Raw genomic sequence first — 22,401 nt, 5'->3', positions numbered from 1 at the left:
CTAAAATTTCATTTGAGTTTTTCCATACCATCTTACAGAAAAACTCGTGTGAAATTTTGGGCTAGCCCAGTATATTTCACCCCCCTTCTACTGTGATGGACTTCTGCCCTAGCTCCAAATCCATCCCTGTTTGAAATCCATGGTCTGCTTTTTTAGCATAGCTTCTCAGTAATGTCTACTAGAACTGAATTGAAGAGTTCATCTTGTTCAAGTCAAGCTGAGTTTCATCTGCCAGAATCTCTGGAATTCATATTCTGCTATCCAGTTCTCTTGCTGTCCATCTTAGTTTTTTTTTTTAACTTTCATTCCCAACACCTCCCTAAGGAGTGTTTTTTTTTTTTTAATTCATTTTATTTACTTATTTTTTGAGTGCTTGCCACTTGCCACATGACTTGTGGGATCTAGCTTTGCTATCAGGGGTCGAACTCTGGCCCTCTGCAGTGGAAGTGTGGAGTCCTAACCACTGCATCACCATGGAATGCCCTGTCCTTCTTAGCTTTGAATAATACTTGCATAGACATATCTCATCCCTCTTATCCTCTCCTGTTAGATTGTAATTTCTTTGAAGACAGAGACTGTGTCTTCTACATCATACCCTCCAGAGTGCTTAGTATGGGGTGAGGCACATAGGAGGTGCTCAAAATATGTTTTCTAAGTGATTAATGAGTGAATGAATGACATGACTTTTCTTCTTGAGCAAAGAGAAACATTGATGAAGATTAACAGATTTTGGCAAGAGAGGTCTCTTCCCTGTTTACCACTCTTTCAGTTCCCTGAAGAGAAGGGACAGAAAAGGGAGAGAAAGCAGTGGGTGATCCAGAGATGAGCTGTCTCTGTCTTTACAAGATGCTGACTCCACTTGCCTTGTGAGCCTAACAGGAAATTTGGGAGTGTTTCTGGACTTGGATGGTGAATTTTTCATTCGTGTGATGCAGTTTGAACCCTATTTTTACATTTCCTCTTCATTTCAGTTGGAATCGGACATGAGGAGCCAAATGTGTGTTTTCAGCCTGACATCCTTCTCTGGGATGCCTTCTCTGACCCCTGTTTGTTAGGCTGGCAAGAAAGTTCATTGAGATTTTCCATCACATCTTAAAGAGAAACCAAAATGAACTTTTTGGCCAACCCAATGCAGTGGCAAGCTGTCCTCCTTGGACCTCACACCCACTACGTGTATCCCCTGCTTTCTTTTTTCTCTGTTGAACATAGATTTTCTTATTTTGCTAGTTTACTCTTCATCTCCTTATATCAGTCAGGAGGCAGAAAGCATTTAGGTTATTGAAACAGGAAAAATGTAACATAAAGAGCTGTTGACTAGTAGAAGGTGGTTAATTACTAAAAGAGGTAAAAGATGAGGTTTCACGAAGGGGTGAAGAAGAAACAGATGAGAAAAGTAGCTAGTACCTCTGGGCCAGGGTAGGGAGTAGACAGGAAGGAGCTGAGGACCCAGGGGGACAGTGCGCAGCCCACTTTCTGTTCTTATCCCCAGGCTGTGGTTCAGGCCTCTTTCAGAAGTGTGTGACTACCCCAGACTGGCTACATAACACACAGTGCGCGCATGCTAAGTTACTTCAGTCATGTTCGACTCTTCACGACCCTATTGACTGTGGTCTGCCAGTTTCCTCTGTCCATGGGATTCTCCAGGCAAAAGTACTGGAGTAGGGTGCTGTGCCCTCCTCCAGGGGATCTTCCCGACCCAGGGATCGAACCCACACCTCTTGTGTCTCCTGCCCTTGGCAGGCAGGGTTCTTTACCATTAGCGCTGCCTGGGAAGCCCTCACATAATACACAGACTCAGTGCAAAACAAAAACGCAAGGCTTCTTGCTCCACAGTTATTAAGCATTTCAAGATAGTGGCAGCAGAACGTGACATCAGTCAACGCGGGGCTTGCCTGAGTGTTAGGTCCCGTGGCTGACGGTATAATTGCGTAGTTCTCTGGTGACGGCAGGCTTGAGTAGCGTGCTGGTGGCAAAGAAATTTGGCAGGGGGGGCAGGCTGGCCGGGGTCTGTGGAAGCTGCCGTTAAGGGTATGGACTGGCCTCAGCCTCTCTGCTGTGCAGAAACAGGCTGCTGGAGTGGGGACTGTGATGGTTTTTTAAAATTTATTTTTAGTTGCACTAGGTTTTCTTTGCTGCACAGTAGCTTTCCCTACTTGGGGGTGCGCAGGCTTCTCTTGATTGTGGAGGCTTCTCCTGATGAGGAGCACAGGCTCTAGGCACTCAGACTCAGTAGTTGTGGCACACGAGCTTCGTTGCTCGGTGGCAAGTGGAATCTTCCCAGACCAGAGACTGAACTCGTGTCTCCTGCATTGGCAGGCAGATTCTTATCCACTGTGCCACCAGCGAAGTCTGGGAGAGTGTGGTTTAAGGAAAGAGCCACGCCTTGACCGTTTACCAACCTTCAGGATTCTAGAAACTGTAGCTTCATACCCTTTGCCATTTTGTTGTCACAAAGATAAATTTCCAAGTTAGAACGCATTCTATTCACTCATATGCTATCTGGATTTATAATCTTGAACAGGTCTAAACAATCCACATAGTCTTACCCCCAGTCTTACAGATGTTTGTGGCAGTTCTTAAGGGGAGTGAAGAGAAGATCCAGTCCAACAGAAAGGGTGACACAAGATAGGATCACACATGCGAAAAGAAAAGTTAATATGAGGAGGGGCAGCAAAGACTTTTTTTTATTGTGGCAAAATAAACACAATGTAAAATTTACCAACTTGACCATTTTATTTATTTTATTTTTACAGTCTATGGGGTCAGACATGCCTTAGTGATGAAAAACATTTTATTTTAAAAATACCTCTTTCTTTATTTGGCGGCAGTGGGTCTTAGTTGCAGCATGCAGGACCCTTTAGTTGCAGCATGTGGGATCTAGTTCCTTGACCAGGGATCAAACCCTGATTCCCCTGTGTTGGGAGCATGGAGTCTTAGCCACTGGACCACCAGAGAAGTCCTTCAACTTCACCATTTCTAAGTGTATAGTTCAATAGTATTAAATATCTTCCTATTGTTGTGCAATCAATCTCCAGAATTTTCCTTCTGAAAAAGCTCAAAACTGAAACTCAACCCATTAAACAAGTCTCATTTCCCTTCTCCCCTGCTTCTGGCAACCACGCTTGTACTTCCTGTCTCTATGAATGTGGCCACTCTAAAAACCTCCGATAAGTGGAATCATACAGTATTTTATCTTTTGTGACCAGCTTATTTCACTTAGCATAATGTCCTCAAGTTTCATCCATATTGTAGTGTGTGTCAGAATTTCCTTCCTTTTTAAGGTTGAACAATATTCCATTGTTTGCACATACCACATTTTATTTATGCATTCATCTGGTGATGGATGGATACTTGGGTTGCTTCCACAGTTTAGCCACTGCGATGGAGAGCAGTGTACAAATATCTCTTTGAAACTCTGCTTTCAGCTCTTTTGGGTGTATACTCAGAAGCTGGATTGTTGGATTGTACAGTAGTTCTATTTTTAATTGATTTGAGGAGCCATCACACTGGTTTTTGTAAGGTTGGCACCGTTTTACACTCCCATCAACAGTGCACAAAGGTTCATTGTCTCCAAATCTTCACCAACACTTGTGATGTTTTAAAAAATAGTCATCTTGATGGATGTGAAGGGGAATCTCACAGTGGTTTTGAAAACTCCTTTTGAAATAGGAGGGAAAGAGGGTAGGGTGAATGAAAAGGAAGAGATATTTTGAAGTAAACTAGGGGGACACCGAGGTAACTTATAGCTGATCTCCATTCTTAACCACTGGACCCACCAGGGAAGTCCCTGGTAATTCTTTTTAAAGCAACTTCTAGTTTGGTAGGAGAAGGTAAATAGAGAAAGAGATGAAATCTCTATAAATGCCTTTCCCAACCACACCCTACCCTACGCATACATGTTGGACAATCAATATTCACTGCTCCTGAGTCTCTCCTTCACTTCTGTCATGTGCTCTGTGGTTGTTGGGTGGTTGTAATTTTCTTCATATTGATACCATCACAAAAGTGTCTTCAGATAGGAAGCTAGTGGTCAGGGACTGTGCCTTCTTAGGACTCAGCTCACTAAGACTAGAGCCCAGCACCGCTCCCGTGTCTGCAGCCTTTAGGAGGCACTTTAGAAATTAACAAGCCCTGACTTTCCTTGGGTGGAGCTAGTGGTAAAGAACCCCTGTGCCAACGCAAGAGACATAAGAGATGCAGGTTCGATCCCTAGGTTGACAACATCCCCAGGAGGAGGGCATGGCAACCCATTCCAGTGTTCTTGCCTGGAGAATCCCATGGACAGAGGAGCCTGGCCTTGCACAGAGTTGGACACAACTGAAGCGACTTAGCACACGCACACAGCTTTCCTTGTTCACACAAGGAAACCACGGCAGACCCAGGGGAGGTGGCTTACCTGACAGACAGCAGCATAAAAACCGTGAATAATGGATACAGCATCTGCTGGCCCAGTGAACCTGTCAGTGTCTGGGAGACAGAGAGTGACAGGTGTTGCCAACCCTCAGGATACAGCCCAGTGCAGTAAAACTCCCAGACACACTCCCAGAGGGGGTCAGGTAGGCTCAATGGTGGCCCCCTGGAACCGACCTCACTGGAAAGGACTTGTGTGTACAGCTGGATTCCTGCTGGGGAAGACCATGGCCCTCTGACCTGCCAGGCTGTTGCTTGTTATGTTTCTAAACAGCATACTCTGACCCTGCTTCTCCGGTCAGGAGCCTGCTGCAATTCCTACCCTGCATCGGGACTTTGGTCCAGAGGTTTATGCTTCTTCCTGCTCTATCCCTTAATATAATGATTATACCTGAGAAGATAAGTTAAGGAGGTTAAGGAGAATATTTACCATGCCTTACCATTGCTTTGCTTCCCTCATAGCTCAGTTGGTAAAGAATCCACCTGCAATGCAGGAGACCCCAGTTCGATTCCTGGGTTGGGAAGATCCCCTGGAGAAGGGATAGGCTATCCACCCCAGGATTCTTGGGCTTGCCTTGTGGCTCAGTTGGTAAAGAATCCGCCTGCAATGCGGGAGACCTGGGTTTAATCCCTGGGTTGGGAATATCCCCTGGAGAAGGGAAAGGCTACCCACTCAAGTAATCTGGCCTGGAGAATTCCATGGATTGTATAGTCCATGGGGTCGCAGAGTCGGTCACAACTGAATGACTTTCACTTCACTCCACCCTTGCTTTGTTTTGGGTATATCTCCTTCCATACGTACAGACCATTTTGCATTTTTGTAATCATGGCACACCTCAGTATATAAGAGCAGTATTATCTGCTTTGTGCCATGTATGTGTCTGCTTAGTCATGTCCTACTCTTTGCGCCCCCATGGGCTGTAGCCCGCCAGATTCCTCTGTCTGTGGAATTCTCTCCAAGCAAGAATACTGGAGCGGGTAACCATTTCCTCCCCCAGAGGCTCTCCCTGGCCCAAGGCCGAACCCACTTTTCTTTCGTCTCCTGCATCAGCAGGCCAATTCTTTACCACTGTGCTACCTGGGAAACCCATATCTACTTTGGCTCCCCTTAATGACTTGGTTCTTGGTACAATCCCTAGCATATAGCATGTGGTCAATAAAGGATCATTGAATGAACACCATTCTATCATATACTTCTTTCATTTCACACGATAAGACTATCTCCCTATTTGTCATAGCAAGAGTAGTTGTAATTTTTAATGGTTTGCCTAATGGCATGGAATAATTTTGACTCGTCATTTTTATTCTAATTTTTTTTTCTTTTCTTTTTTTTTAAATTTTTTTCTAATTTTTTTGTAAAAAATTTCATATACATTTTATTTAGCTTCTTGGGAATTAGCTTGAAGTAAAAGATTCCAATAGAATGATTGTATTAAAGAGGTTTGGACAACTTCATGATTCAGTGAGTATTTCTTTTTTAAAATATTTATTTTTGGCAGCACTGGGTCTTTGTTGCTGGGCTTGGGCTTTCTCTAGTTGTAGTGCCCCAGCTCCTCACTGTGGTGGCTTCTCTTGTGGATCAGGGCTCTAGAATACACAGGCTCAGTATTCATGGCTCACAGGCTTAGCTGCCCCGAGGCATGTGGAATCTTCTCAGACCAGGGATGGAACTCATGTCCCCTGCATTGACTAAAGGATTCTTAACCATTGGACCACCAAGGAAGTCCCAGTAAATATTCTTAAGGAGACAATGCTTCCCGGTAGAGACAATCGATTTCTGCTTTCTGTATGGTATATATTCATATTTCTATTTCTAGAGTGTGTCCTAGTCAATGATGAGGGCCACAGAAACCATCCCCAAGAGCCCCTTAATTCAGAACTCCTTGAAGAGTCTAACAACACTCATCAGAAGCTCACTTGGTGTGATAGAGTAGATCTTATGGTTTCTGAGTAATAAAATAGTCTATTGACAGAAATGGCGCCTTTCCCCTAGGTCCTGAAACAAAACTCCAAAAAAAATATGGCTCTGATCAGAGCAACACCTTTACAGGCAACATCAAAGGAAGGCAGTCCTTGCTTTGATGCTGAATGAGACTTTGAGATCTCAAAACCTAAAAAAGTTTGTATGAGTTTTATTGCTCCTCTAACAAGTCCCCACAAAGTTAGTGGCTTAAAACCATGCAAATTATCTTACAGTTCTGCAGAAGTCTGACATGGTCCTCGCTGGGCTAAAATCCACAGGCTGCATTCTTGTCTGCAGACTCTAGGGAAAATTCTTTTCCTTGCCTTTCTCAGCTTCCAGAAAGTGAAAGTGTTTGACAGAAAAGTCATGTCTGTCTCTTTGGGACCCCATGGATTATAGCCTGCCAGGTTCCTCTGTCTGTGGGATTTCCCAGGCAACAATACTGCAGTGGGTTATCATTTCCTTCTCCAGAGGATATTCCTGACCCAGGGATTCAACTTGGGTTTCCTGCATTGCAGACAGTTTCTTTACTGTCAGAGCCACCGGGGAAGCCAGGCAGCTTCTAGAGGCTGCCCACATTCCGTGGTTTGGGTATTGACCCCTTTCTCCATGTTCAAAGCCAGTAATATCACATTTCTCCCAGACCCTTGTCCTGTTGTCATCTCTCTCTCTCTCTGCTCATAGCCTGGAAAGGTTCTCTGTTTTTAAAGAATTAAAGTGTTTAGATAGGGCCCACCTGGATAATCCAAGACACTCTTACCATCTCAATGTCTTTAACCTTAATCACATCTGTAAAGTCTCTTTGATTTGGAAAGGTAATATATTCACAGGTTTTGAGGATAAAAGATGTAGGCATTTTTGGAGGGAGGGATTATTGTGCCAACCACAAGATCTAACCTGGACATATATTTTAAAATTAAAACTATATATAGGACTTTCCTGGTGGTTCAGTGGCTAAAGACTTCACCTTACAATGCAGGGGATGTGAGTTTGATCACTGATCAAGGAGCTAAGATCCCACATGCCGCTCGGCCAAAAAAACAGAACATAAACAACAGAAGCAACATCGTAACAAATTCAGTAAATACGTTAAAACAGTCCACATCAAAAAAATCTTAAAAGAACAATATGCACTGACAGAACATGTAAGATTATTCATTCACTTATATAAGGAATGACTAAACAGGGTGAATCAAGTACAAAAGTCAGCATGAGCTTGGAGAACTCTTCATCAGCCAGTGATACTCAGAGAAAATCTTCTGGGATGCCTCTCCATCACCTCTGACACCAAGGTTAAGCCTGCATCTCTGGACCATTGAAACTGCCAGTCTCCCTTCCCGTCCACATCTAGGCTCTGCACAACCACCTACACTGCTGGAAGGGGGACTGGGGCTGAGGAGCAGGGTACCAGGCAAGGGGAAGGGGCAGAGGAGCAGAAGGGAGGCTCTGAAGGGAGCCTGGTGACTTGAGTGTCTGTTGAGGATGCCCCTGTTCCCAGGGCTCTGTTTATGGGGGTTCCTTTTCAAGAATGGCACTTTCTTCCTCAGTTCAGTTCAGTTTCTCAGTCATGTCCGACTCTTTTTGACCCCATGGACTGCAGCACACCAGGCTTCCCTGTCCATCACCAACTCCTGGAGCTTGCTCAAACTCATGTCCCATCAAGTCAGTGATGCCATCCAACCATCTTATCCTCTATCTTCCCCTTCTCCTTCCACCTTCAATCTTTCCCAGCATCAGGGTCTTTTCCAAGGAGTCAGTTATTCACATCAGGTGGCCAAAGTATTGGAGTTTTAGCTTCAGCATCAGTCCTTCCAATGAATATTCAGGACTGATCTCCTTTAGGATGGACTGGTTGGATCTCCTTGCAGTCCAAGGGACTCTCAAGAGTCCTCTCCAACAGTAGAGTTCAAAAGCATCAATTCTTCAGCGCTCAGCTTTCTTTATAGTCCAACTCACATCCAAATTCGACCACTGGAAAAACCAAAGCATTGACTACATGGACCTCTGTTGGCAAAGTAATGTCTCTGTTTCTTAATATGCTGCCTTGTTTGGTCATAGCTTTTCTTCGAAGGAGCAAGCGTCTTTTAATTTCATGGCTGCATTCACCATCTGCAGTGATTTTGGAGTCCCCTCCTCCCCCAAAATAAAGTCTGTCACTGTATCCATTGTTTCCCCATCTATTTGCTATGAAGGGATGGGACCAGATGCCACGATCTTAGTGTTCTGAATGTTGAGTTTTAAGCCCACTTTTTCTTCCTTGGTGATCCTCATTCTTTTGCCTCCCCAAGCTGCTGGATTCTCCCCACCTGGATCTTGTGTTTAGAAAGAGTTCCCATGAGAGGCTTTCTGATTGGTGGCTCTGCCAATAAGTGGTGGTGGGGTGTGTGTGTGGCTGAGGAACTAGATTAACTGAGGTGGGTTGTTTTTTTCCCCTCTCTGTGTGACTAACATGAACGGAAAATACAAGCGAGAGTGTAGCAGGGAATGCAGATTGCTTTCCAGAAAGCCTGAAAGTGAAGGTGAGAGTTGAGAGAGGCCACTGAGTTCTGGAACACACGTCTGATGGCAAATGAGCAGCAGATGAATTTCTCTGGGGGCGCTGGGATGAGCTCTGGACCCACCTGTTACAGGGAACTCTGAATCTGAAGTCTTCAAGGATCGCGAAGGCATGTTGACCCCAGATCCTTCTTTTCTGAGCCCTACAGCGAAGCTTCCGACTCACCACTAGATGGCGGGCGAGCTGCGGCTCTCCGCAAGCGGGGCCAGAACCCGATTGATACCAGGCTCTTCCGAGGCGCTGGGCGGCGCGCGGCAGCTCGCGGAGCTCCACCTGGTAAGACACAAGCGCCTCTGTCCGTGGATTGCTGAATTCCGTCTTAGTGTCCCCCAGGACTAACCTAAGCAGTTTTTGCTCTATTCTTTGGCCCCAGTCACAGGTTTGGAAAAAATGACCCTTTCATTCCTGGGGCTCCAGAAAGGAAAAAAAATACTGTGTCCTTCTCACTGAAAACCGATTTGCCTAATAATCATGTTTTGTTTCTTTATGGACAACGTGGAGCCAGGGGGGACTTGGGTTTGAGCTTTGGCTCTCATTCTCTGGGCGATCTTTTCTGGGCTCCAGTTTGTTTGTTTGTTTTCCGACTAAAAGGAAATGAACCATCCCTGCCTGATGGGGTTGTCCCAGCAAGTGTTACAAGGATGGAGCATGTCCAGCACAGCGCCCAGCACTGAGTAGGCATTTCCCCTCCCACTTCTTTTCAGGGAGCAGGGGCCCTATCCGCCTCCCCCTTCATTGTTCTTGTTGTTTAGTTGCTAAGTCGCGTCTGACTCTCTTGTGACCCCATGGACTGTGACCCACCCGGCTCCTGTGTCCATGGGATTTCCCAGGCCAGAATGCTGGAGTTGGTTGCCATTTCCTCTCCAGGGGATCTTCCCAGCCCAGGGATCAAACCTGTGTCTCCTGCATTGGCAGGCGGATTCTTTACTGCAGAGCCACTTGGGAAGCCCCTTCACCATATTCCCTAGCTATATCAGTGCCTGGGGTGTGGATGGCAGGCATTGTGAACAAGTGGACAAGCTAGTTCATGAATAGAACTCACCTTGATTTTAATCCAATAGCCTCCTATTACTGAAATAGGAGGTGGTTGTGCAGGATTCAGAAGATTACATCATAACACTCCTGCCTGCAGATGCTAACTCTCTGACTAAAGGAGACCAAATTAACCAAAACACATTTAAGAGTGAAGACCGAAGCTAATAAATGAAAAATGATTCAGAATGTATGATACAGACTGGTTATAAATGAGTTTATAGTTCCTCCAATAGGGCTCAGTTTCTCAAATCCAGCTGTTCATGGTGTCGGTTTACATTTTCCCTGTTTGTCAACAGGAGGCTGTTTGTCAGAGCCTGAACATTTTGATGGGGAAGAGGAGGACTTACTTTGCAGCAGGGACATGATATCTAGAAAGCAGACCCAGCTGAGAATCCAGTGGGTGTCATGACAGCAGCATGGGGATGGGATGGAAGTTCCTGGAGACGGATAAAGGGAGTCAGAAAAGGGAAGTGAGAGGCTGTCAAAGGCAACAGTTAGCCATTGTACTATTTGGCTGATAATTTCTTCCGAGTATGAATTAAGTCACAGAGTTTAAATCTGGAAGCTACCTTAAAACTGTCTGGCTTGATTTCCAAAATGATGTTTGTTGTTCAGTGGCTAAGGCTTTGCGACCTCATGGACTGTAGCATGCCAAGCTCCTCTGTCCTCCACCATGTCCCAGAGTGAGTGTTGGGGCTTCCCTGGTGGCTCAGATGGTAATCTGCAATGTGGGAGACCTGGGTTCGATCCCTGGGTTGGGAAGATCACATGGAGAAGGGAATGGCCACCCATTCTAGTATTCTTGCCTGGAGAATCCCATGGACAGAGGAGCCTGGGGGGCTATAGTCCATGGGATTGTGTCCCACGCTGTGACTTCATGGATTATAGTACACCAGGCTGCCCTGTCCTTCACTATCTCCCAGAGTTAGCTCAGATTCAATAGGAGCCTTTATATGATATCTCTGACTCAGTTCAGTTCGGTTTAGTCACTCAGTCCAACTCTTTGAGACCCCATGGACTGCAGCACTAACCCTAACCCTAACCCTAACCCTAACCCTAACCCTAACCCGCCAGGCCTTCCCGTCCTGAGTTGAACACCAAACTCATGTCCATTGAGTCAGTGGTGCCATCCAACCATCTCATCCTCTGTCGTCCCCTTCTCCTCCTGCCCTCAATCTTTCCCAACATCAGGGCCTTTTCAAATGACTCAATTCTTCGCATCAGGTGGCCAAAGTATTGGAGTTTCAGCTTCAACATCAGTCCTTCCAATGAACACCCAGGACTGATCTCCTTTAGGATGGACTGGGACTCCCAAGAGTCTTCTGCAACACCACAGTTCAAAAGCATCAATTCTTTGGTGCTCAGTTTTCTTTATGGTCCAACTCTCACATCCATACCCAACCACTGAATAAACAATAGCTTTGACTAGACGGATCTTTGTTGGCAAAATAATGTCTCTGCTTTTTAGTATGCTGTCTAGGTTGGTCATAACTTTCCTTCCAAGGATTAAATGTCTTTTAATTTCATGGCTGCCTTCACTATCTGCAGTGATTTTGGAGCACCGCCCCCCCACCCCCGCCAAATAAAGTCTGTCACTGTATCCATTGTTTCCCCAACTATTTGCCATGAAGTGATGGGACCAGATGCCATGACCTTAGTTTTCTGAATGTTGAACTTTAAGCCAACTTTTTCACTCTCCTCTTTCACTTTCATCAAGAGGCTCTTTAGTTCTTCTTCACTTTCTGCCATAAAGGTGGTGTCATCTGCGTATCTGAGGTTATTGATATTTCTCCCGGCAACCTTGATTCCAGTTTGTGCTTCATCCAGCCCAGTGTTTCTCATGATGTACTCTGCATGTAATTTAAATAAGCAGGGTGACAATATACGGCCTTGACATACTCCTTTTCCTATTTGGAACCAGTCTGTTGTTCCATGTCTAGTTCTAACTGTTGCTTCCTGACCCGCATAGAGATTTCTCAAGAGGCAGGTCAGGTGGTCTGGTATTCCCATCTCTTTCAGAATTTTCCCCAGTTTCTTGTGATCCACACAGTCAAAGGCTTTGGCATAGTCAATAAAGCAGAAATAGATGTTGTTCTGGAACTCTCTTGCTTTTTCAATGATCCAGCAGATGTTGGCAATTTGATCTCTGGTTCCTCTGCCTTTTCTAAAACCAGCTTGAACATCTGGAAGTTCTTGGTTCATGTATTGCTGAAACCTGGCTTGGAGAATTTTGAGCATTACTTTACTAGCGTGTGAGATGAGTGCAATTGTGTGGTAGTTTGAGCATTCTTTGGTATTGCCTTTCTTTGGGATTGGAATGAAAACTGACCTTTTCCAGTCCTGTGGCCACTGCTGAGTTTTCCAAATTTTCTGGCATATTGAGTGTAGCACTTTCACAGCATCATCTTTTAGGATTTGAAATAGCTCAACTGGAACTCCATCACCTCCATTAGCTTTGTTCATAGTGATGCTTCCTAAGGCCCACCTGACTTCACATTCCAGGATGTCTGGCTCTAGGTGAGTGATCATACCATCGTGATTATCTGGATCATGAAGATCTCTTTTGTACAGTTCTTCTGTGTATCCTTGCCACCTCTTCTTAATATCTTCTGCTTCTGTTAGGTCCCTACCATTTCAGTCCTTTATTGTGCCCTCTTTGCATGAAATGTTCCCTTGGTATCTAGATCTCTACTCTTTCCATTCTATTGTTTCCCTCCATTTCTTTGCATTGATCACTGAGGAAGGCTTTCTTATCTCTCCTTGCTATTCTTTGGAACTCTGCATTCAAATGGGTATATCTTTCCTTTTCTCCTTTGCTTTTGGCTTCTCTTCTATTCACAGCTATTTGTAAGGCCTCCTCAGATAGCCATTTTGCTTTTTTGCATTTCTTTTTCTTGGGGATGGTCTTGATCCCTGTCTCCTGTACAATGTCATGAACCTCCATCCATAGTTCATTAGGCACTCTGTCTATCAGATCTAGTCCCTTAAATCTATTTCTCATTCCCACTGTATATTGTAAGGGATTTGATTTAGGTCATACCTGAATGGTGTAGTGGTTTTCCCTACTTTCTTCAATTTAAGTCTGATTTTGGCAATAAGGAGTTCATGATCTGAGCCACAGTCAGCTCCCAGTCTCTTTTTTGCTGACTGTACAGAGCTTCTTCATCTTTGGCCACAAAGAATATAATCAATCTGATTTCTGTGCTGAGCATCTGGTGATACCCATATGTAGAGACTTCTCTTGTGTTCTTGTGTGAGTGGCCGAGAGGAGATACCCCATGTCCAAGGTCAGAGAAACCCCAGTAAAATGGTAGGCGCTGAGAGATGGCATTAGAGGGCAGAGAGACTGAAACCACAATCACAAAAAACTATCTCTGATTAGAAGCATTCAAATCACCACTTAAACAGTTCTAGGCACAGGGAACTCGCTGCCTTGGAAGAAAGCCACTTCTTCCTTAGACAGTTCTGCTTGTAATTATTAGCTCAAAACCTTCCTCCCGCTCTTACACACAGCTGCTGATTTTGCTCTGGAGTCACGTAGATTACCTTGCCTCCTCTTTCAAAGGTGAGTTCTGCAACTTGCCAAGCGCCGCTGTCAATCCCATGGCCCTTAACTTTTTCTCGCCACTGCTTTCAGACATTTGCAAATGACTCCCTACATCTCCTAGACCACAAACTCCCTGGAGTCCAAGGGGCAGGCCGCTGCGGGGAGGCCATTTTGTGCCTTGGTTTCCCCTGCTATGCCTTGACGCGGCGCTAGGTGGCGCCATGCCCCAGTTCCCATTCCAGTGCTCTGGGTATTCAGGCTGACGTGAAGACTGCCTACTTCCCCTTAGACGTTATCAGTGCCGGCCCCATCATGCCTCATATCCTTGTTTTCCTCAGGGGTCACAAGAAGTCCAAATCCCAGCCTCTGCAGTGATTCAGCGTCAACCTGACCCTAGCTGCATCCTGCTATCTAGGCACCCACGTGGACAGCCTGGTGAGTTCCCTGGCGGCTCGGTGGTAAAAATCCGCCTGCCAATGCAGGAGACATGGGCTCCATCACTGGGTCAGAAAGATCCCCTGGAGGAGGAAATGGCAACCCACTCCAGTACTGTGGCCTGGGGAATCCCATGGACAGAGGAGCCTGGTGGAATAGAGTCTGTGGGGTCACAAAAAGTCAGACACAGCTGAGTGACTAAACAACAGCTTGTGAAGAGCCCATGTTTTGCCATCCAGTACCCTGTCATTCTCCTCTTGACGACAGCATCGCACTCTTCCTCTGAAGAACCTTTCCATTACTCACCAACATGAGGTTCTGGTGGGTCCTGTCTACCAGGGGTGGGCAGTGGACCCAGGACCATGGCCACTTAGAGACACCCCCACGTTAACCATCATGCATGGCTCAGGTTGGGATTTCACTGGTGTGGCGGGGGAGAAGCCGGCAGTGAGGACCACATCCACCTGGAGACGTTGGGCAGCCCTCTGCTCACTGGTTGGGGAGAGGCTGCCTGAGAACAGAGCCAACACAGAGGATGGAGAAGCTGAGAGGCTGAAGGGATGTGCCAGACTCACAGCAGACCGTGAACTTAATCAGTAAAGGCTGCGTGTGAGTGTTCAGTTGCTCAGTCAGGTCCGACTCTTGGCGACCCCATGGACCGCCAGGCTCCTCTGTCTATGACATTCCCCAGGCAAGAATACTGGAGTGGGTTGCCATTTCCTTCTCTAGGGGATCATCCTGATACAGGGATTGAACCCACATCTCCTGCATTGCAAGTGGATTCTTTACTGCCAAGCTAGCAGGGGTAAAGGTTGAGTATGGTATAATTGCTCCACCGACTGGCTGTTCCCCCATATCTCTCTCTCTCCTTTTCTTTTTTTTCCTTCTTCTTCTCTATCTACCCCTCCATCTGTCTCTCCCCTCCTCTTGCTCACCCCACCCTCTTCAAGTCTCCCTATTCCCTGAAACATAACTATATTGAAATTAGGCCAGTCAGTAACCCTACAATGGCCTCTAAGCATTCAAGGGAAAAGGATTTCATGTGTCTTTAAATGAAGAGCTAGAAATGATTAAGCTTAGTGAGGAAGGTATAGTGAAAGCCAAGATAGAATGAAAACCAGACCTCTCGGCCAAACACTTAGGCAAGCTGTGAATGCAAAGGAAATGTTCTTGAAGGAAATTAAAACTGGTATTCCACTGAATATATGAATGATAAGAGAGCAAAACAGTCTGACCGCTGATATGGCGAGAGTTTCAGTTGTCTGGAGAGATGGTCAAACTAGCCACAACATTCCCTTAACCAGGGCCTAATCCACAGCATGAGTTGGAGCAAACTCCGGGAGATGGTGAAGGACAGGGAAGCCTGGTGAGCTGCAGTCCACGGGGTCACGGAGAGTCAGACATGACCTAGCTACTGGACAACAACCGCAGTCCAGAGCAAGATCCCAGTTCTCTTCAGTTCTATGAAGGCTGAGAGGTAAGGAGGCTGCAGAAGAAAAGCTTGAAGCTAGCAGAGGTTGTCTTATGAGGTTTAAGAAAAGAAGCTGTTTTCATAACACAGAAGTACAAGGTGACACAGCTGGGCTGGTGTAGAAGCTACAGCGAGTTATCCAGAAGATCTAGCTAAGTTGACTAATGAAGGTGGCTCCACTAAACAGCAGATTATCCGTGTAGACAAAACAGGCCCATATTGGAAGATGTCATCTAGGATTTTCAAGGCTAGAGAGGAGAAGTCAGTGCCTGGTTCCTAAGCTTCAAAGGACAAGCTGACTCTCTTGTTAGGGGCTAATGCAGCTGGTGACAGTAAGTTGAAGCCAGTGTTCATTGACCATTCCAAAAAAGTGCTGAGCTGACTCTGCTTGTGCTCTATAAATGGAACAACAAAGCCAGGAGGACAGCACATCTGTTTACAACATGGTTTACCAAAAATTTTAAGCCCACCGTTGAGACCTACTGCTCAGGAAAATGTTACTGCTTATTGTCAACGCACTTGGTCACTCACGAGCTGTGATGGAGGTGGACAATGAGATTAGTGTTGCTTTCAATCCTATTAATACAGCATTCATTCTGTAGCCCAAGAATCAAGGATGCATTTTGACTTTCAAGTCTTATTATTTAAGAAATAGATGTTGAAAAGCTATCGCTGCTGTAGAGAGTGATTCCTCCGATGGATCTGCGCAAAGGTAACTGAAGACCTGCTAGAGAGGATTTCCCATTCAAGACGCCATTCAGAACATTAGCGGGGCTTCCCTTGCTGTCCAGCAGTTCAGACTTCACCTTCAAAAACGCAGGGCATGTAGGTCCAATCCGTGGTTGGGAGGCTGAGATCCCACATGCTTGGTGACCAAAAACCAAAACATAAGGCAAAGCAATATTATAACAAATTTGATGAAGACGTTTAAAATGGTCCACATAAGAAAGAAAGAAAGGAAGAAAGAAAAGAACATAATGATTCATGAGACAAGGTCAAAATATCAATATTAACAAGGGTTTGGAATCAGCTGATTCCAAACCTCATGGATGACTTTGAGGGGCTCAAGACTTCAGTAGCAAAGTAACTGCCAAGGTGGTGGAAATAGCAGGAGAAGGAGAAATGAAACCTGAAGATGGGACTAAATTGCTGTAATCTCATGATAAAACTTTAATGGACAATGAGTTGCTTATCGATGTGTGAAGAAAGTAGTTTCTTGATATGGAATCTACCCCTGGGGAAGGTGCCATGATTTTTGAAATGATAACAAAGGATTGAGAACATTACATAAGCTTAGTTGATAAAGCAGCAGCCGGGTTTGAGAGGATTGACTCCAATTTTGAAAGAATTGTGGGAAAATGTTATCAAACAGCATTGCGTGCTACAGAAAAGTCGTTTGTGAAAGGAAGAGTCAGTTGATGTGGCACACTTCATTGTGGTCTTATTCTTAAAGAAATAGTCACAATTACCCCCCACTCTCTCCCCCAGAAACCACCACCCTGATCGGTCAACAGCCATTAACAACGGGGCCTCTACCAGCAAAATGACAACTCAGATAGTTAGTATTTTCTAGCAATAAAGTATTTTAAATTAGGGTTTCTCAGTGGTAAAGAATCTGCCTCCAATTCAGAAGATTCAGGAGACACAGATTCAATCCCTGGGTCTGGAAGATCCCTTTGAGAAGGGCATGGCAACCGACCCCAGTATTGTTGCCCGGAGAACTCCATGGACAGAGGAGCCTGGCGGTCTGCAGTCCGTGAGGTTGCAGAGCTGGACACGACTGAAGCCACGGATCACACATGCACATTTTCAGAGTGTGCACTCTGTTTTCTTGGATTGATGTTATAGCACACTTAATAGACTACAGTATAGTGTATAGATACTGTATACTATACAGCTTGTATATTGTAAAAACACAGCTTTTATACCTGGAAACCAAAAAAGTTCATGTCACTTACTTTATTGCAATATTCAGTTTATTGCAGTGGTCTGAAATTGAACCCGCAATATCTCTGAGGTCTGCCTGTATATGAGCAAATAAATTATCTTCATTCATTAATTAAATTAATTAAATTATTAATCTGGTTTGAGTTGGATCTCTGACACTTGCAACTGAAAAGTTGTAATGTAATTACGACTACCCTGACTCACCCATCCCCTCTGGGGATACATTTCATCATGGCCTCTTAGAACACACGTTTAGTGCTCCGCAGGGTCCCCTGTATCCTCACCTCTCCCCTGAATGCCTCTTCCGCCTCCTTTTGTTGGGTGAAATGTGGCTCTCGCTCCTGCCCCTGGCCCCCACTCTCCACCCTCCACAGTGCTCTCAGAAGACAGTGCATTCCACCCCACCTCGTCTTCAAGGACCTCAGGGCATGAACTGAGCAGGAGCCCTCCTTGCCTTCTGTCACCATTTTAAAACCTCTTCTCCTTTTTCCTACTTGAAACTATCCAGTTCTTTCAAGCTCAGTCTCCGTCAGTCCTACTGCTGTCCCTGACAGCTTGCCCGTTGCCACGCACTCACAGGGGCTTCAGCTCCAGGCTCGCTCAGGGACTTTCTCTTTGGTCCCCTCCTGGCCCCCATTTTCAGCGACCTCAACATCCACATGAATGATTCTTCCGACTCTCTGGTCGGTGACTCAGCCACCTTAGACCTCCTAATCATCAGTAATCAGAACACACCCCAGACCTCAAATTCATAACCCACTATCATTTTTTATCCTTACAACTAGCATACTCTAGCACCTCTAATGCAATAATTCTTTGAGCTTCTCACTGGCAATTCATGTGGTCCCCATATTCTGGATTCTATGGTCCATTATGATAGTATCTCTGCTGAAAATACACTAAACCTTTTGTCTCTCTTGTTTCCTATTATCCTTACCATGATGTATTTTTATATGGGTTTTTATATTATTTTTATTATTATAAAATCATATTGTTTAAATTATTTTTATTAATATAATGTTGATTATATATTATTTAATTACATTATAATATTATTCATTAATAATAATATTTTATAATATTCATATTATTTTATATGTGTTTTTGCATTATTTACACTGGAAACCATGTTTCCCAGAATCCCTTTGAATAGTTCGGGGCTAGAGCTGACCCAAAGCAAAGCTGTGTAAGAACTGGGAGGCAAAGTGAAAAAGCAGTTGTCACAGCCTGAAGGCAGTTGCGGGTCAGAGGCAGACACAAGAGTGCCGAAGGTTCACTCTGGGTTTCTTCTTCCCAACTGCTGGCCCTGCTGGCCAACGGTGACGCCAGGACACCCGGGACACATTGGTGTGAACGCCAAAGCTGTCGCCACAGAGAACCAACGATTGTGTGTGGACGTCTCTCTCAGCCCCCTTTGTAATCTGACTACAGCTGCTGGATGTGGCTAGCTTACAGAAAGCCTGCCAATGTCTACATGTCGCCAGAGCCAGAGCTGGTTACTGGCTTTTCTTTCATCCTTCAGCTCCAAATTTGGACATTTCTTCCCCAGCTCCTCCTACGGTTGTGTAAGGTCTAATTACTGTAATAGCTCCTATTCCACAGTGTTTACTTAGCTCAGTCCCAATGACCCACTTTCTCTGAGCTCGCCCCAAAGATGCTGAGTATTGCTGGAGAAAACACACAGTCCCACTGACTGGTTTCATGTGGATTCATGACCACACAGTAGTTACCTGGCTTTTGTCTGTCCAGCATCCTCTCCCTCTTCTTTGTGTAATCACATCACAGATTTCCTGGACAAAGTAGCTGTCCCTCCCTGAGCAGTCTTGATGAGACTTTTAATTAAATCATTGTTCTTGGCTTCCATCCGGCCAATCAGATGCTCTCTCCATGGGATTTCGATGCGGGGAGGATGGAACTCATCTATCCCAGGGGTTGCATTCTACAGTTGCCATCCATGTGTTCTTGCTCATGAGATCCTCCAGTGCTAAGCTAGATCCTGGTGCTCTAGCCCTTCTTTTTCTAGGAACACGTGAACCCTCTCATTCCTCCAACAGATTTTTTACTTAACTTAGTAACAGCCAATGTTTGAGGCTTGCACAGACCTCAGACGGGCACCCCACTCTGCCCAACAATCTTGCTAAGTTTCCTCAGTCAACATGTGTTCTCATATTCCAAGGAATGTATTCCATATCATTTCATCTCTTCTCAAACCTGTGTTTTGTTCTGCTCAACTTCAGTCTCATACTTCACTAGGGAAAGGGAAGCATTTGACATCTTCCTGTTACCAAATCTACAGACCTATTGGGAGCTAAACCCATATTGTCTGCTTTTTTTCCAGTTACAATGCTGTCCTTATAAGTATTTTAAATCTCTCTGTTCAAATCAAAGGCCAAGTCCTCTACCTGTGCTCTGGACCCATCTCCACTTACCATCTCACAGATTATATGCCTGAGTTTATCAACCTTCCCTCACTCCCGATCATTGCTTCCTCTTCCTCTATTGGATATTTCCCATCAGCATACAATTGTGTCCTCCCATCTTTTAAAATATAGTTGATCCTTGAACAACATGGAGGCTGAGGGTGTGGACCATCTTTGCATTCAAAAATCCGAGTATAATTTACAATCAGTGCTTGGTATCCATATTTCCTTCGTATCTATGTTTCTACGTTCTTGGATTCAGCCAACTGGGGATTGTGTAATATTTACTATTGAAAAGTATCACATGTAATTGGACCCACACAGGCCAAACCCATGTTGTTCAAGGGTCAACTGTATATCCTTCCTTGACTCTGTGCATATCATTCCATTCTGTGTTCCCTGTTCATGGCCAAACTTTGGGAGAAAGGTGTTTGTGCTGTATCACATCTCCTTCTCTCTGAAACCTTCTCCTAGCTGGGTTTCCATTTTGAGCACGCCAGTGAAAGCTGCTCTTGTGTTCTGGTCACAAACGACATCCATCGTGCCGAATTCTGCAGTTGCTTCCCTGTTCTCAGCTTCCTTTTTACAGGTGATACAATCCAATTGTATCACATGTGGAAGCAGCATCAAGGCTTTTAGATTTTTACATCTTCATTCTTATCTCTGGTACCTACTAGGTCTATGAACTTGCACTAGACACTGAGATTCTCTCGAGTGTACTGTATCTCACCAGTAAAATGGGGATGTGACTCCCAGCCACACTCAATACAACCAGTCTTTCCCTCATTTCCTAAGTTTTCTGTTTCTGTGATACAGCACACTCTTTTTTGGGGGGTGGGTACACTGTGTGGCATGTGGAGCCTTAGTTCCCTGATCAGGGATCAAATATTTGCCCCCTGCATTGGGAGCACAGTCTTCACCAAAGAACTGCCAGGGAAGGCCCCCCAAACTCTTGATTTTCCTCTACCTCATAGATTGCTCTAGAGATTATATGCAACACTCCACATTCCCCCTATATTTCAGTGTCTGTCATACTGCAGTTATTTTGCTAATTTTTTTCATATGCTATCTTATTTTCAGTCTTTCTCTATATTGACACCAGAATATAAAGCTCTTTGGAACAGGAATTTAATTCTTATTGTCTGTACTATTCAATTGGCACATAGTAGGGACTAAATAAATGTTTTTTGAAAGAAATCATGTCATGTTTCCCAGACCTTTTTATCATCCAGGTCACCTTTCTCTCTGTGCCCTCAAGTTGGTCACTATTCCTCTAAAAATGTGGCCCAATTTGGAGGCCCACAGGAGCACAATTACTTTGGTTTTTTTTTTTTTTTTTAAGATTTTTTTAAAATGTGGACTATTTTTAAAGCCTTTATTGAATTTATTGTAATGTCGCTTCTGTTTCATGCTTTGATTTTTTTGGCCACAAGACATGTAGGATCTTAGCTCCCCGACCAGGGATCAAACCAGCATCCCCTGCATTGAGAAGCAAAGTCTTAACCACTGGACCACCAGGCAAGTCCCAAGCATAACTGCTTTGGACCCTGACAAAGATTTGCCCCTTGACCTAATTCTAGTCTGGTTCCCGTGAACCCTCTTCTCAACCAGGCCCTGACTTTTGGACTTCCGTGTCCACCTCTGCTTAGCAAGAATTCTGCTGTGTCAGTTTAGCGAAAATCACACTTCCTTGATTTCTGAGCAAATTCCTTATCCCCCACACTCAGTATCTTACAACCCTGGCCTGCCTTTAGCAAAATTCCTGTCGAGTTGGTTTAGGCAGAGTCCCCCTTGCCCTGAAGTTTCTTCTTAGTAATTTTCCATCTGACGACCCCATTCCTTGGCTGTAAATCTCCACCGGCCCCTGTTGTATCTGGAGTTGAGCCCAATCTCACTCCCCTACTATAAAGCCCCATTGTAGTATTTCCCTTGAATAAAGTCTGCCTTATTATCTTCTCTTGTTTGGTTTTAATTAATTTTTATTGGAGCAGTTGCTTTACAATGTCATGTCAGTTTCTGCTGCACAGCAAAATGAATCAGCTGTGTATACTTTGTTGTTGCTGATTTCCGGTCATGTCTGACTCTTTGCAACCTTATGGACTGTAGCCCATGTGTCTTATGCACACCTAGTTTTTAAATAACACAAAAAATAAGAATGTTTTCAGAAGGTAAACAATCCAGTTGTATCACATGTGGAAGCAGCATCAAGGCTTTTAGATTTTTACATCTTCATTCTTATCTCTGATACCTACTAGGTCTATGAACTTGCACTAGACACTGAGATTCTCTCGAGTGAACTGTATCTCACCTGTCAAATGGGGATGTGAGTGATTCTGGATCCAGTTACAGGGTGCTGGAGGCGTGAACCCCTTGAGGTACAGTAGATCTGTCCAGTTTATAGTTCTGTGACTCCCACTGGGATGGGGTCTTCCTCATGAAAGTGTGGCCTTTTGGCACCGCTCTAGTGCCATTTATAATAGTGAAGCTTTGGGGGGGGGTGCGGAATCCCAATAACCACCAATAAGATATAAAATATGATACAGACATGATGGGCCATTGTGAAAAACGGGCCACTTTGCAGTAACTAAAAATTAGGTTTTAGAAGGCTTTTTATGT

At 44.7% G+C, this 22,401-nt stretch overlaps 1 protein-coding gene across 1 annotated transcript in view; it reads right to left on the bottom strand.

The window, feature by feature from the left end:
* The window catches only part of ENTPD4 (ectonucleoside triphosphate diphosphohydrolase 4), a 116,948-nt gene that overhangs the window by 45,187 nt on the left and 49,360 nt on the right, over positions 1-22,401 (bottom strand). The gene's annotated exons all lie outside the window — the stretch shown is intronic.

The sequence above is a fragment of the Cervus elaphus genome, chromosome 16 (assembly GCF_910594005.1).
Source record: "Cervus elaphus chromosome 16, mCerEla1.1, whole genome shotgun sequence".
Lineage (NCBI taxonomy): Eukaryota > Metazoa > Chordata > Mammalia > Artiodactyla > Cervidae > Cervus > Cervus elaphus.
Note: the sequence above shows the minus strand (reverse complement) of the source record. Positions and strands in the feature narration are given on the sequence as shown.